Source organism: Magallana gigas, chromosome 1 (assembly GCF_963853765.1).
Source record: "Magallana gigas chromosome 1, xbMagGiga1.1, whole genome shotgun sequence".
NCBI classification, from domain to species: Eukaryota; Metazoa; Mollusca; class Bivalvia; order Ostreida; family Ostreidae; genus Magallana; species Magallana gigas.
In genome coordinates, this window is record NC_088853.1 from 13,901,366 (window position 1) to 13,916,611 (window position 15,246).

The 15,246-nt window shown below is 31.0% G+C and overlaps 1 non-coding gene across 1 annotated transcript; it reads left to right on the top strand.

Moving 5' to 3' along the window:
- The first annotated feature begins 13,192 nt into the window (after positions 1-13,192).
- LOC105323069 (uncharacterized) lies at positions 13,193-14,885 on the top strand. The gene is made up of 3 exons (XR_010711357.1): positions 13,193-13,315; positions 13,537-13,704; positions 14,749-14,885. It is a non-coding gene; the product is annotated as an uncharacterized protein (transcript).
- Positions 14,886-15,246: the final 361 nt, after the last annotated feature.

Below are 15,246 nucleotides of genomic sequence, written 5' to 3' on the forward strand. Positions count from 1 at the left end.
CGTGACTCTTTAATGAAGTCACGTTGTCGTTTAATTTAAGGTAAAACCATCAAAACCACTTTACTTTGATTCCGAATCTTATGATAAATATTTCGTTAGACACAATATACTAAAAAACTGATTAAACTGACAAACCACTACGATTGTACAGAAACCTTTTCCACAGTATTTTATATCTGATTGAAAATGCATTATTTCTTCAACCTAAGAATAAACCAGAAAATAACACATGTATAAACAACATGTAAAAAGCAGATGTATCATTTGTCCAGACGCACAGCTACATGTATTTTCTTTTTGTGATAAATAAATAGTTTGCTTTTTTAAAAAAATCCCTCCTTTCGGCGTGTACTTTTGATTTGCTAAGGATTGACTTTTGGGGGTCCTCTTCAAACATCGTAGTTTGAAGTAGATCCTTTTTTCTTACCATCTGTAATCCCCACCCCTTTTATATTGCAAATACATATGTAGCGTCTGCTTTCAGACGTCTTTCACATCGGGATTTACTTTCTGTGTCCATTCTGGGTTCATTTTGGGGTTACTTTGAGTTTACCCAGGGTTGACTTTGGGTCTGCTCTAATGAACCCGGAGTAAATCAGTAAAAAACCTCGAACGTAAACAAAGATTTGGTTTGGGTGTTATTTCTGTTATTTGGGGTTTAAAGGGCACTTTAAATGTTGGCCCATGAGGTTGATTATAGTTTGCTTAATGCTGCCTGCAATCATACAGTGTTTCCATTTCATAATGCAACTTTTTTAAAGCAACTTTAATGTAACTTTAATGACATTTTATGAAATTAACTATTTAGAGACCATGAATAAAGTAAAAATAGAAAGGAATAAAAACCAAATGATCCAACAGAAAACCACTATGCATCAGCAACAAAGCTTTAAAGGTGTTTTTTTTTGCCTGAATACATAGACGTATCATTGGTTTGCTGAGACGTTTTGTACAAGGCTCAATTTGATGAAGAGAAAATGTATATTTAACAGACTTACCACACATAAAAAACAAAAGTCTCTATGGAAACAGATTCCTTGTGCATGTGTTGAAAGTTGCGTCTAAATAGGGTAACAATCACTTTTTTCCCCTAACAGATTTCTACATTAAATCTAAAAACGTTAACTGACACTAAAATCTACTAATTTAAAAAAATAAAGTTCATCAACCGAAGAAAGACAAAGTATTATTCTTCATTAAATAGATTTATTAGTTTAACCCACGTTTTCAATAGTACATATGTACGTTAATTAACTTTAAAATCAATTTTGTTACAAAACCAAACATGATTAATGCAATTACGTTTTCTGTTTCCGTAATGCAACTACGTTTTTTTCTTATAAAAGTACTTTGCAGGACCTTTTTGCGTTGCACAGCAATATTAAGCAGTAGAACAATCAGTTATCTTTAACGTCAGTACAATCATTAGCTGATTCAAAGATTAAAAGAAAAAGACAAACAGGTCAAGATTAACATCTTCCATCAACAGAGACGTTTTACAGTATAAATAAGCAATGTTTTATCGACCACCATACAACGCTATCTCTCCTCTCTGACAACCGTACCCAAACCTCGAAGAAAAGGTAAGAATTAAAAATAAATTCATATGTAATGCCTTATCTCTGCTTCTGATCAAAACAACTTCAGAAAAGATTTTATCAAAAAGGTTATAAAAACAAATCATATCATATTTTATATCCCGAAAAACCTAATCAAATTAAAATGTATTTTATAATAATACATCATTTAACATAGCTTGTGAACATCAGAATTTTGTTAAAATGCCTTGACATTATGTGGCACTATTGTTGAAAGGTATCCCAAAGATGAAGGCAATCGTCCTTGCTATCGCTCTGTGCCTTGCCGTTGCCTCTGTGCAGGGCTATATGGGCAGTTACTATCACAACAGATACAACCCCCGTTACTATGGAAACATGTACGACAACTATTATGACGATGACTACTACATGGGAGGTTAGTCTTTCAAATCAATGAAAATAAATATACAGTTAACTGCATAGGCAAAAATTAACACCCGTTTAAGTCAAAGTAGCTAAATTTCAAACAGTCATATACAAAATGCAAAAGTATTATTTTGCTTTGCTTTTTGCTATCATTTTGATTTTTTTTTTAGGTATTTTTTTTAGATATAAGTGTACATATATCGGTTAGCATAAAGGAAACTTAGGTGCATGATCAAATGAAAACTATAGATAACATGTATTCCTACATGTTGCATCATTTACTTACATTGCCTTGTAGTATAGTAAATTATATTAATTTTTATTGTTAGGAAAAAGTTTAAAATCAGCATGTGTATGATAAATTTTAAAATTAGCATGTGTATGATGACAAATGTGTAGGATTGGATATGGTTTTTTTTTAACAAAAGAGATGGTATTTATAAATCTTATATGGATTTATAGCATTTACGGTAGAAAAAGATTTTCCAAGAATTAAAAAAAAAATTATTAACTAAGCAGTAATGAGTGTTGCATGGAGGTCAATGAGGACAGCCTATTAAAAAATTAAAAACTAAGAATATCAGGAAATTGCTTTGCTGGAAATGTGTATTTCTTCATTAAAAATGCACAAAAAACTATTGAAAAAATGTTTCTATCGAAACCATATTTTTAGAATTGATATTTATAGATTAAAACCAAGGGGAAGCAAATCTTCAAGAAAAGAAAAAGGCCATTTAATAGACCACATGCCGTTTTTACCGTTTGATGCTTAAACATGAAAATAATGTCCAAGTAAACTTGGTGTCATGTCCATAGATATCTGTTAAGCATACAGAATTATTGAATCTGGGGTTACCGGTATTATGGATCGGATACCTTACGTGCATCATTGTACTTGATTCATTTTTAGGCATGAGGGGATACAACTCCTACAGAAGTCCTTACTACAGAAACTTCGGATACAATAATATGGGAGGATATCCCGGATCATACCTCAATAGGCGATACAACTACTGAAATTTGAAACAGGTGAATTCGATTTTTTTCCAATTTTTTTTGCAGTTCAAACAATTGGAATATGTGACGCAAAATGCTTTTTTTCTTCCTCAAATTATTTTCTTATTTAATAAAAGAGTATCAACTTTTGAGGTATAAATCAAATTATGCCTTTTTTTCTTTCCATTGATGTATGTTTCGAGATTTTTCATGATGCTTATTTGTTAATTCATAAATAAATATTTTCATTATTTCTCTTTTCAGATTTTTGGTTCAGCAGAATGAATATGTGTTATGATTCAAATAAATACATTCATTTTACTGACATTCGCTGGATGTGTTGTATTTATTTGTCATATAGGGCATGTTTAATTAAACGATAACATCTATGTATTCATTAAAAATGAACATCATAGCAAAAGAGGGATAACTATCCGTGATGATATAATGATTACAACATGTTGTATGCTGATCACATTTTACTATTTTTTTTCATTATCAAGACTAGCTTTACATTTCGTTTGTTTAAAAGATACCTAAAACATAAATAGTGTAAATTTGTAGATACAAAACTAACAACATCAAAATGCCAAAAAAGCACTTTTCAAAATATGTTGTTGTCGTTTGTACATGCATGCAGCCTCCATTGAAAAAATTAAATATGTTGTTTTACGATCGGCTCCGGTTTTTATATACACAAGACGTAAACAATGCGTGAAAGTGGGATGTCGAGCACATAGATAATGACAAAATCATATCATTATTTAATAAGAATGTGTCAAAATGTGAATAAGACTGGTTAAATTTACACAGCAGAACATGAACTATAATGCGGTATTCATATCTTAAAAATCATATCCATAATCCATAAGGTCAGACAAACAGGTTTCCAGAGCTAGGGGATCAGAAGCAATAAAAAGAAAGTTGAAATCATATACACCAATATATATTGTCGATTGTTTTTCCCACGCCTCGTTCGAAAATATTAGGTATCCGACGGATGGAGTTTTCCAACAAAAGCTTTCGATATTACATACTCCTAAGTATATGAATGATGAAATGGATTGATCTCATCATGGTAAATTATGACAATCTGAATGATCTGCTGTTATGAATCCAAAGTCATACATCTCAGGAACACATTGTCTTATATGGAAATACAACTTTTCTGGAGTCATTACAGATTAAAGCTGTTAAAATCTGTGCCCATGTGATCCAGTTCTTCAGTGCCCTAATTATTAAAGACATGCACTCTCTGTAGGAACTATATGCTGTTTAGTTCCAGCAACTGCAGGCAGTTTAGAAATTAAACAAATCAAAAAAGAGAAAAATACATTACGGAAACTGAAGTCAATGAAATTCATTGTTCTGATGAAAATCCTAAATTTACAAATCTGTGATATTTTAAGAAAAAAAAATATACTTTACCAAAAGCCAATCATGTATATACGTTTAAAAAATGTTTTGAATAAGAAGTTGTTCGGATGATGAAATCGAATGTGTAATTCACTCTTGCGGGAATTATAACATTTTATGAAGGAACATTATACACATATATCTGTGGGGTTTTTTCTTTGATTTGGTGAAAAATAACACATTTCTGCCAGTGTTGATATTGTTTGTTTATAACGCAATGTGTTGATGTTTGAAATGAACGCAATTCTTTTTATTGGCAATAACTTTAATGTTAAAGCTTTAACACATTTCAAAAAATCTGTGATTTAGTTTTAGTCATTTTAGTAGGAGAAGTAAACCGCCGTTTGCAGTATTCGGTCATAAATTATAAACTGTTTGATAATAAATTATTCCAGAAACATTTTGTTATCCAGCCCCCCGTTATCTACATTGTCGTAGTTCACCCACGCTTGATATCAACATGCGATGGACCTGTGTCCAATTCAGAAGATGTTAGTGACTTTCATCCTCATAGCACAATGAAATCTGGAAATTGATCTTCGTTGGTCGGGGAAGGATTTATCTAACCACCTTTCATCACAACTCGGTTTTTTTCAGTTTGTCATATGAATGGTTTGGTTTTCATTCAAGATTACATTGTTGACTTTTTTAAAATATCTAAGAAATTTTCATCTTTTCTAAGCGTTCAGTGTAAAAAAACAAAAAGACAAATCTCAGAAATCAAAGATTTTTTCTGTACATAGAAAGTCATATGATAATGTATTTCATTCAGCTAACCAGTTTGACTACATCTTATACAAGTTTCATTTTACCTCCATGAATCTCTTTTTGACGTTTATATTCATTGTCATTGTGCGCCAACTCTTTTCTTTCTTTTTTTTAGACAAATTGGATTTTTATTTTTAATGTATAAAATGGTTTACTTGCGCATCTTTAATGATTGACCAAAATTTGAATGTTAAAAGTCTAATTATGAGAGAGATACACAGCTAAGAAATGATTGTTATAAAAACAAAGCTTGAGTCTTATGGTTGTTTACAAATAATGAAAAGTATTGAATTACAATATCTTTCTCAAAATGACTCGTGGCAAACAAGGTAAACTGATTTAATATGTTCATCGATAATGTAAACAGAAGAAAGCAACGCTTGATTGAAACTTGTACTGATAAAATACTTTTGTAAAGAATAAAAGGCTGAAGCTTTGTTTCCGAAACAAACGTTACATCTTGCTTATGATTCAATATTTTACTTTCAAACTATTACAAAAAATTAGATAAATCCATATTGACCATTCCAAACATAAAAAATGAAAAAAAAAAAAATTAAAATCTTGATCTCAAATCGTGTCTGAGTTCCTTTAAATCGTTTGTTTTTTTTGCATTTATTCAATTAAATATTTTCCCCTCATCCTGATTAGACATTTTTACAGATCCAACAACACAATGAAAATAATTATGATGATTAGACTACATAATCTAAAAATAGCCAAAGTACAACATTACGTCACATAAAGGAATTTTCAATATTGGTTTTACCTTACATGTAGATCCTTACATTAAAAAATGATAAGTATGCTTAGTTGTTTGCAGGCAAATTAAAACCCACAAAAAGAGCAATAAATATAAATGACTAATTAAGTTTTTCGTATTATCTTCATATTTATTTGGAGTACATTTTGATTAATATACTTATAGCGTGGTGATCCTTATCCCCATGTACTGTAAATTCATTATTTAACGCGAGGATTTTATATTCGCGAAGTAAAAGTGCGAGAAGCACCCCTCGCTTATTTTTAAATATCGCCATTATTTTCTGATAGTTGGGAAGTATAAAAAAAATGTTGTTTAATGTTTAGCGTTCGCAATTTTATATTCTCGCGACCTGATACAAAACAGCGGGATTGTGGAAATAAGTACTCGCATAATATAGGGAATGTACAGGTTATGTAACATTTTTTAAAATAAAACGTAAACGATTGGTATACTTGCTGTAAATGACTACCAATACTCTATTTTACTAAAACAAATTTATTGACCTTCATTACGATTAATCCTAATCTTATATCGACTTTGTTATAAATGACAACAAGGTGCCTCCCTCCACGAACTGCGTGGGTTTTCTATTTAATAGCAGGTCCGAAGCCCCATGAGGGGATCAGGGGACCTCATTTTAACTCGCAACAATCTTTTTATTTTATAATTTACATATAGGAGAGTATATAAGCATTTATTTACCCCCCTCCTACACTTTGTAATGAAAGGAAGAAAACGATAAGATACAAAGTTAAAGATAACCAATATATGATACGAAGTTAAATGTAACCAATACATCCCCCACCCCACCCCATCCCCATCCCTACCCCCCAACCCCCACAAACACACACAACAAATACAGATTAGGATTTCTTGATTTTGAGAAGTTGCCATTTATCATGATCAGCATGTGAATGGTTTTTCTTGAACGAGTTTGGACCTTCACCATAAAAAAAAGAAAACGATGCTACCTGCCTAGATATGATTTTTTAAACAAATAATATTATTTATTAACATATATTTTTTCAATTTTAAAGAGAAAAGCTAAGAAAAACGACAACTGACCGTATTTTTTCTTTCATATATTATATTCTGATACATCATACACCTTAAGGCTTATATATTTAAATCAATCTGTTAAAAATGATATGATATGAGTTAAAATAAAAGAACATGAAAAATCCACATAAATATGTATGCGAGAAAAAGCTAGTAATATACTTTCTGATTATATTCTTTTAATATATTTTTAATTAAGAACCAGTAAAGAAAAAAGTCTTTTAAAACTTATATATAACTGTTTATGCTTTTTGCCACTCAAGTGGTTCGTAGCTGACATGGGTAAACCGATGTAAATGCTTTAACAATAAATTGTACACATGATTACGAATATTCTGTTTACAAATGTATATACATTACAACTATACAACTTAAACCTGTTTAATTTGGTAAGATATTTATCCTAAATGGTTAAAAAAAATTCTTAAAACTTGTATGTTAATCTAACACAAGTAGCTTATTCTGTATTTAATTGTATGTAACTTGAATTGATCAATTATATTTGTTTCCTCCTATAAGTACTATTTTAAGAATAGTTTATGTTACTTTTTTTTAACAATTGATTTCATTTATTCATCATTATTAGGTAGAAAAAACATAAAGTTTCTGTGGGGACGCAATAAAACATTTTCGTCGTTCTGCTTTGAATCAATTTCTAATGAAATCACTTTTATTATCAAATCTATAACACCACTGTTTAGCAACTTCAGCAAAATTACACTTTAAAGAATGAAAAAAAAAATGTACCTGTAATGATACTTCTGCATCTATTGCTACTGTAAGATATAATTCTTCCAAGCAAATGTCCACAAACAACTAATTTACAGACTTATCACAGGTCAGTTCAAAAAGAAAAAATTGCACTGATAGTGATTTCTTCTTGTGTCTTTAAAATACCGATTTAGAAGTATAGTCTTATACATTGAAACAAAATTATTTTACCACTAACAGACATCTACAAACTACGTAAATGTACTAGATAAGCTTACGTGAAAATATCATAAAATTTGTGTTATTTCATACATTCACGTGTAAAACAATACAAATAATTACGTATACAAATCAAATTCTTAAATAAAAAAACAATTTGATGAATTATTTGACATCTATTTCCCAGAGAAAGTATTGTAAAAGACCAAACCGTACTGCGCCGAACAACGATTTAAAGCATTACTTAAAATCAATATTGTTTAAGTGTCAGTAAAATCGTGAACTGAGTCAAAGATTAAAAGAAAAAAAATAGACCGCGGCTAACACCATCAATCAAAAGATACGTGTTACACTATAAATAAAGCATTGTTTGAGCGACCACTATACACAGCTACCAACGCCTATCTGACCGACGTACCCCCGCTTCAACGTAAAGGTAAGCACTAGTAATATTTTGCAATGAAGAACTGTAACTGTTCTATAATTCTTTAAAAAAAAACAAAAAAAAAACAAAAAACGAATAGGAAAAATGATGGCAATTAAATGAACCATTAAAAAACGCTATGCATATATGCTTTTTTATAGGTATTCGATGCTATATATATGTCGAAATATTGGATTTTAGTATTCATAATGTAGTCCTGACTCTATGATGCTGCTAATCATAACACTGTGTGCTGCTCTCGTTGATAGACAATCTAAAGATGAAGGCAATCATCCTTGCTATCGCTCTGTGCCTTGCCGTTGCTTCTGTCCAGGGTTATATAGGCGGTTACTATCACAACAGATACTACACCCGTCCCTATGGAAACATGTACAACAACTATTATGACGATGACTACTACATGGGAGGTTAGTCTTTCAAAGTAAACATAACTATTTGGGAAAGTTAACGACTCAAAAAAAATCGTTTTTGCATTTAGAAAGATTATCTATTTGGGGCTGTTAAAGAAGCATATTGCATCCACAGATTATCGGCCTATGTGGAGAAAATGGCGTATTTATTGTAACCAGAATTGATTTCATCACCTTTTTTTCAGTAAATGTTTAGCCAAAAAATGCGTTCTACAAAATACTCGAAGTACATAGAAATAAAGTTATTCAAGGTTTCATTAAACCTCAGCTTATTTTTATAGTTTCTAGAAAAAACAAACAATAAACTTATTATAATGATCTTTTGTTTGATGAGGCTCTACAAAATGAATGCATTTTAACTGTGAAGAATAAAATAAATTAACAATCATGTGAAGATAATTACTTTTATTAACACGTTTTGTGGCTGCAATTATTTACCATAGTATCGTTTAAAGACACTTTGACATAAATTTACACATTAAGCATTGTCGGAACATTATTGAAGTTGAATCTGATTTAGGCATGGGTGGATATAACTCCTACAGAAGTCCTTACCACAGAAGCTTTGGATACAATAATATGCATATGGGAGGAGTCTATCCAGGATCATACCTTGGTGGGAGATATGACTACTGAGGTTAAAACAGGTGTAGTAGATTTTTTTTTACAAGTTTTAACATCAGAAAAAAACCCACTGGGTATATGTGAAGTGCAAAACCCTGTTTTTCAAAAATTGTATTAATGGATAAAAATAATTTTCAAGTTTTAAATCATGTCCACGTTTTCCTCTGTAATTCAATACATCTTATATTTGTGTTATGTCAAGTTTTTTCTTTTCTTTTCAGAAACAAACCTGCTTCCGAAAAATGAATATTTCATATGAGTCAATAAATTTATCATTTTTCTGAATTTGATTGAATGTGTTTTACTTGTTTACTTTACATGACACAATGTAATCAAACAATGAGTCATCAATTTAAATGTAAATTATTGATCACTTGATTTCAAAAACGCATAAAAAATGTCATAATCGTTGAGTTTACCTGTCTTTTTATCTAATTTTTCTTATTAATTATTTATTTCACGTTCTCTATAAAGAATTTAGAAGATACCATGATATTTTTAAAGTGATGATTATGATGGAATGTTTCTGACGTACAAAAACATTATATTCTTAAGTATAGATAACTTTTTTAACAAATCAATAAAATATTTATGTTATTTCGACAAAGTCCGACTATGGCTGTGTTATTCAGCCACCCTTCAAGAATTCTCATTTTCCAATCAGCTGGCTTAATTGTAGTTCATCCTTTGGGCTCTGTGGATTTGAGGAGAACATACAGACGAATTACTTTAGTGTTACACCACCATGACTCTGTTCATTATAAAAAAATATCAATTTATAACTTACAGTACCGATCCGACCCAACCTAACAGAAAGTAATCCCCAACTTAACCCTGGGTTTACTTTCTGGGTTTACTCGGGGTTTACTTTTGGTTTGCTAGAGTGGACCCAGAGTAAACCCTGAGTAAACCCAGCGTGGACACAGAGAGTAAACCCGGTCAAAAGGTATACCCCTGAAAGCAGACACCAACTGTGTATTAGGAATATACAAGAGACAGGAATTACAGGCAGTTAAATGGTAAAATAGAAGACATGTCTGCCTCACACTTCAATGCATAAATTTGACCTCAATAGCAATTTCCAAGTAAACCCAAAGTAAACCCCAAGTAAACCCCGAGTGGACCCAAATTTTCTAAAAGTAAACCCAGAGTAAACCCCAAGTAAACCCCAAAAGTAAACACAGGGTTTAGTTGGGATTTACTTTCTGTTAGGTTGGGTCTGATCGGTACTGTACCTTTTTACGTTAATTGAAAATGTATTTCAACATCACACGGTGAATTAGAATTAAGTAAAGAAAAACCCCCAAAGACAACAAAATGTATTAATGTGCAATATTTTCTTTTGATTGATCCTGTTGAAAATATAAAAAAATACACACGTCTAAGGCGTCTGGTAAATAATAAAACTACGTTTGGTGCACAGTATTGATTTCATCTTCATTTCATAAGACTGATTCCGTTTAAGAATGACTTGCACAAGTATGAATGGCCACTAGATGTACACCAAACTGTTTTATTTCTAAGAAAGGAAGTAATTCAATAAAGTACCATTTCATTAATGATAGGAAAGCTACTCTCCATACATTTTTTTGAAATATAACGAACGATTTGAAGACAGGAAATGGATCAAAGCAAAACAACACGTTTACCACAAAGTCAATTGATAAATTAACAATTAATGTAATTTTTTAACACGCATCTTTTGACATAAAAGCATGTATATACAGCAATAACTGATAACATTCCGTTGGCACTATCCTATAATCCAGATTGTCTTTATGAAAGCTTGGCAAATGTAAGATTGGACTTGTTCGTAGCATAAACTTTGGCCACGTATACTTTGGTAGTGACTGTAATAATCTTCTAATTATCGTGTTAAAAAAAAACTAACAAACAAACAAAAAAACAAACAAAAAATAGAGAATTTTTAATAGTTAAATTGTTACCGGTCGAAATGATAGTAACGGTTACAAATTTAGTTATCGTATAAAACAATTATAATGGATATTTAATTAATATTTTAACACTATTTCAAAAAGATAAGTTTTAGCTTATTTTACTCGTTGTGTTTCAGTACATTTAAAACCCAGCGCTGAGCTCAGGGGCGACGATTTGGCAGTAGAGGTTAATCATAATGAATGTTAACACAACGCACCGCCGTCTTTTATCATCAAGTTTTCATAAATCATCGATGAATGATACTGATATCACTGCCAAGTCCTTTAGAGTTAGCATTATCGTACCTATGTTAAGTGGGATTTTATTTTAATTGTTTTCCCTTTTAATACGATATCAATTTATTACATAGAAAATACTCTTGTCTAAACCGAGTATAGATATGTTACTTCCATCCGAAAGGATAATCGTTTCAAATAGATGTATCTAACTTGTCATATGAATTGTCATTCCTCGTAAAATTTAAATTAGAAATAAAATAACCTAAGAGGATTAACATTTAGATATGAATCAAATGTGCACACATACGGCGTTGTACCTAATCCTTTGATTAAAGCTTACTTATTTATTTTAACCATGTTTTAAAATAGAATTAAAGATAAGCAGGAATAGCTGATTTATTGGCGAGTTTTTTTTTATTTTTTAAATTTATTTATTTCATAACGATTGATAAGCAAGTTCTAAACTTATATTGGTTACTCTCATTGGCACGGATGTTAGCGCGAGGGGGTCACTGGTGTGGGAAGAAGCCGGAGTACCTGGAGAGAACCCACATTTCCTAGAGGGCGACCGCCATACCCTATCACATAAACCCATTGTCAATTACGGGGATCAAACTTGTGTCGCAGCGGTGACAAGCGAATGCATTGTCCACTACGCTACTTGGACACCTACTTTTTTTTATATATAATATTGCTTTATTTTGAAACACTCTTCAATTTTACTTTGGCAATATTCAAAATTGATCCAGGTAATCAGACAACTGAACGGAATTTTTCATAGATAAAAATTAAATCTTCATTTTTTTCATAGCGTATTTAATGTGTGAATAATGCATTTTGATGTTTAATGAGTCGATAAAAAAATTGTTATAAAGTTAAAAATTAGTAAATGTAAGGTGCCTACTGAATAACGCAATTCACAATACAATTTTCACTGTGATGCTTGATAACGATAACTTTGTTTTAAAATATATTTAGTGGCTTGAAGTTTGGTTAACAAAGTGAAAGCACATGATTTTTACTATTATTTTTACACAATATGAACGAACATGTAGAAGTGTGATCCTATATAAACTTAAATCTAAAAAGATACGGTCGAACATTCGGGGTTTTTTTTGGTGTGATCGCATATGTTACTGCTCGTTAACTGAAACGTTCTTAAATGAAGTTAATTACGAAGTTGCTATTTCCATAACAAATATTAACATACTTACAATCAAAAATAAATCATTTCGGTCTATGATTCTACGTCTTTACAATAGTATCACCAAGTTTCTTAGTACATATATTCACAAATATAAAAGAATATAAGCTAGCACACACATCTACAAAATTGATAAGTACAGTTCATCAAAGAAATGAGGCTTGACAATATTAATCGTTATTAATCAAGTTTTATTAGTTTAAATCACGTGCGTGATGTAACACGTGTACAAAGAACAACTTAATCATTTCACAATACTAAAGAAGAGTAGAAGTAATCTAAATACGTTTGTTTTTGGATTTTGTTTAAAGAAAGAATTGTGAAAGACTATTTTTTTGCGTTGAGCAGCGATATAAAGCATTGGATATAATCAATACTATTTTAAACGCCATTAAAATCGTGAATTGGTTCAAAGATTAAAAGGAAATAAGATGAATAGTTCAAGGTGAATGCCATCCATCAAAGGTTTAACAATATAAATAAAGCTAAGAATCAACATCAAGCATTCACATTGTTCATCCTTAATTTGACCATCGTACCACATCTTGCAGCAAAGGTAAGAATTAAAAATGCACTGCACCATTTTAACCATGGTGACCTATGCTTCTATTTTTTCTAACAACATTACTAACCACTAATATTGATTGAATAAAACAGGTCTTACCTTAATTCTTAAAACGTTTTGTTTAAAAGGAAAGTAAATATACATTTTACGCATACTTTGAAGTTAATATTGCTTCAAAATGGTTTTACATTGTGTGTTGTTCTTGTTGACAGGAATCCTAAAGATGAAGGCAATCATCCTTGCTCTCGCTTTGTGCCTTGCCGTTGCCTCTGTCCAGGGCTATATTGGCGGTTACAACAATTACAATAGCTACAGCAGATACCCTCGTCACTATGGAAACATGTACAACAACTATTATGACGATGACTACTACATGGGAGGTTAGTCTTTCAAAAGTAAAAAACTTCAGAAATACATTTAAAGCATTAGGAGAGACTATCTACGTTGGGCTGTTAGAGAAGCATATTAAATATACCAGATCAACGTCTTTTTTAGACTTTTTTCTTGCTTTAAAATTTGGAAAACAAATATTTTATTCTGTGTGACCAATATTAGTATCATTATCTTTTTTACGAACGTTTTTTTTAAGATAGTTTTTAAAAATACCGTATATCAGGTTTTTTCCGCGTGTATCCAATTTCCGCTCTGTTTACGACGATTTCCGGATCATGGGAAATGAATCAGCGTAAATTTGAGACAAAGTTTGTTATCGTAATAGAAATCTCTGTATCCTGATAAAGTAAACAGGGAAGTAAAAGTACGGTGTAATATGTTCAGTAAGTATAGTTAGAGGTACAAATTGCGGGATCGGAGGACAAGCCCAAGATAAAAGATTTGTATAAGCCTCGTTGTTCGTTTAATAATCCATTGACAAGCTAAATAAAACGGTCGCCTTCCTTGCGTAGACCGATGTCTAATTATACCTGAGCTACTGGTATATGTAATTGTACATGATCTATTTATTTATGACTGTTTGCGTCTCTGAAAATAAATATCGGTATTTTTTTGTTTATAATTATTATAAATCGTGAAAATAGTTTTTATTGTTCGAATTTTTCATTACAAAGCGCGACAATTTCGATACTTTTCTCCTCTTACCGCGGGAAAAAAAACATGACGCGGAAGAAACCTGATATACGGTATGCTACTCACACCACAAAATTGAAGTACTAAACGGTTTCTTAACATCTCAGCGTATGTTTATAGTTCTGGGTAAAACAAACTAAATTTGTATAACTATTTTTTTTTGTTGAACGAGATGCTACAAAATGAATGTATTTCACTCTGAGGAATAAATCAAATCGGCAATCATGTGTAAATACTCACTTTCTATGACATGCAATTTTTATTGTTTAAATTTAAAAGAGACATCAATTGACGTTTAAACCTGCGTTGGTACTTTATTGAAGTTGATTCTGTCTTAGGCATGAGGGGATACAACTCCTACAGAAGTCCTTACTACAGAAACTTTGGATACAATAACATGGGACGATATCCCGGATCATACCTTAGCGGAGGCTATAACAATTACTATAACAATTACATGTGAAACGTGAACAAGGTATAGTCATTGTTTGCATACATGTGTTTCAGCAGTTTTAGACATTTCATAATTTTTAAAGTGCTATAAATTTTATTCGAACAACATTTTTGTAATTTTTATTGTTTTGACTTTGTTTCAACTCATTAAAAAATATAAAGTAAATCTTACCAATTTATCGAATTTCTCCTAGCATTTAAATTTTAGGATTAATATTTATTTTTATGTCTACCATTTATTCATTATCTGAAAAAAATATTTCATTTTTCTTTGTAGAAGCAAACATGGTTCATCTAAATGAATGTTTGTTATTGTTTGAATAAAGAAATTTATTTATCAAAACCTGCAAATGGTGAAATGCTTTATCAAAGAACAAGGAAGC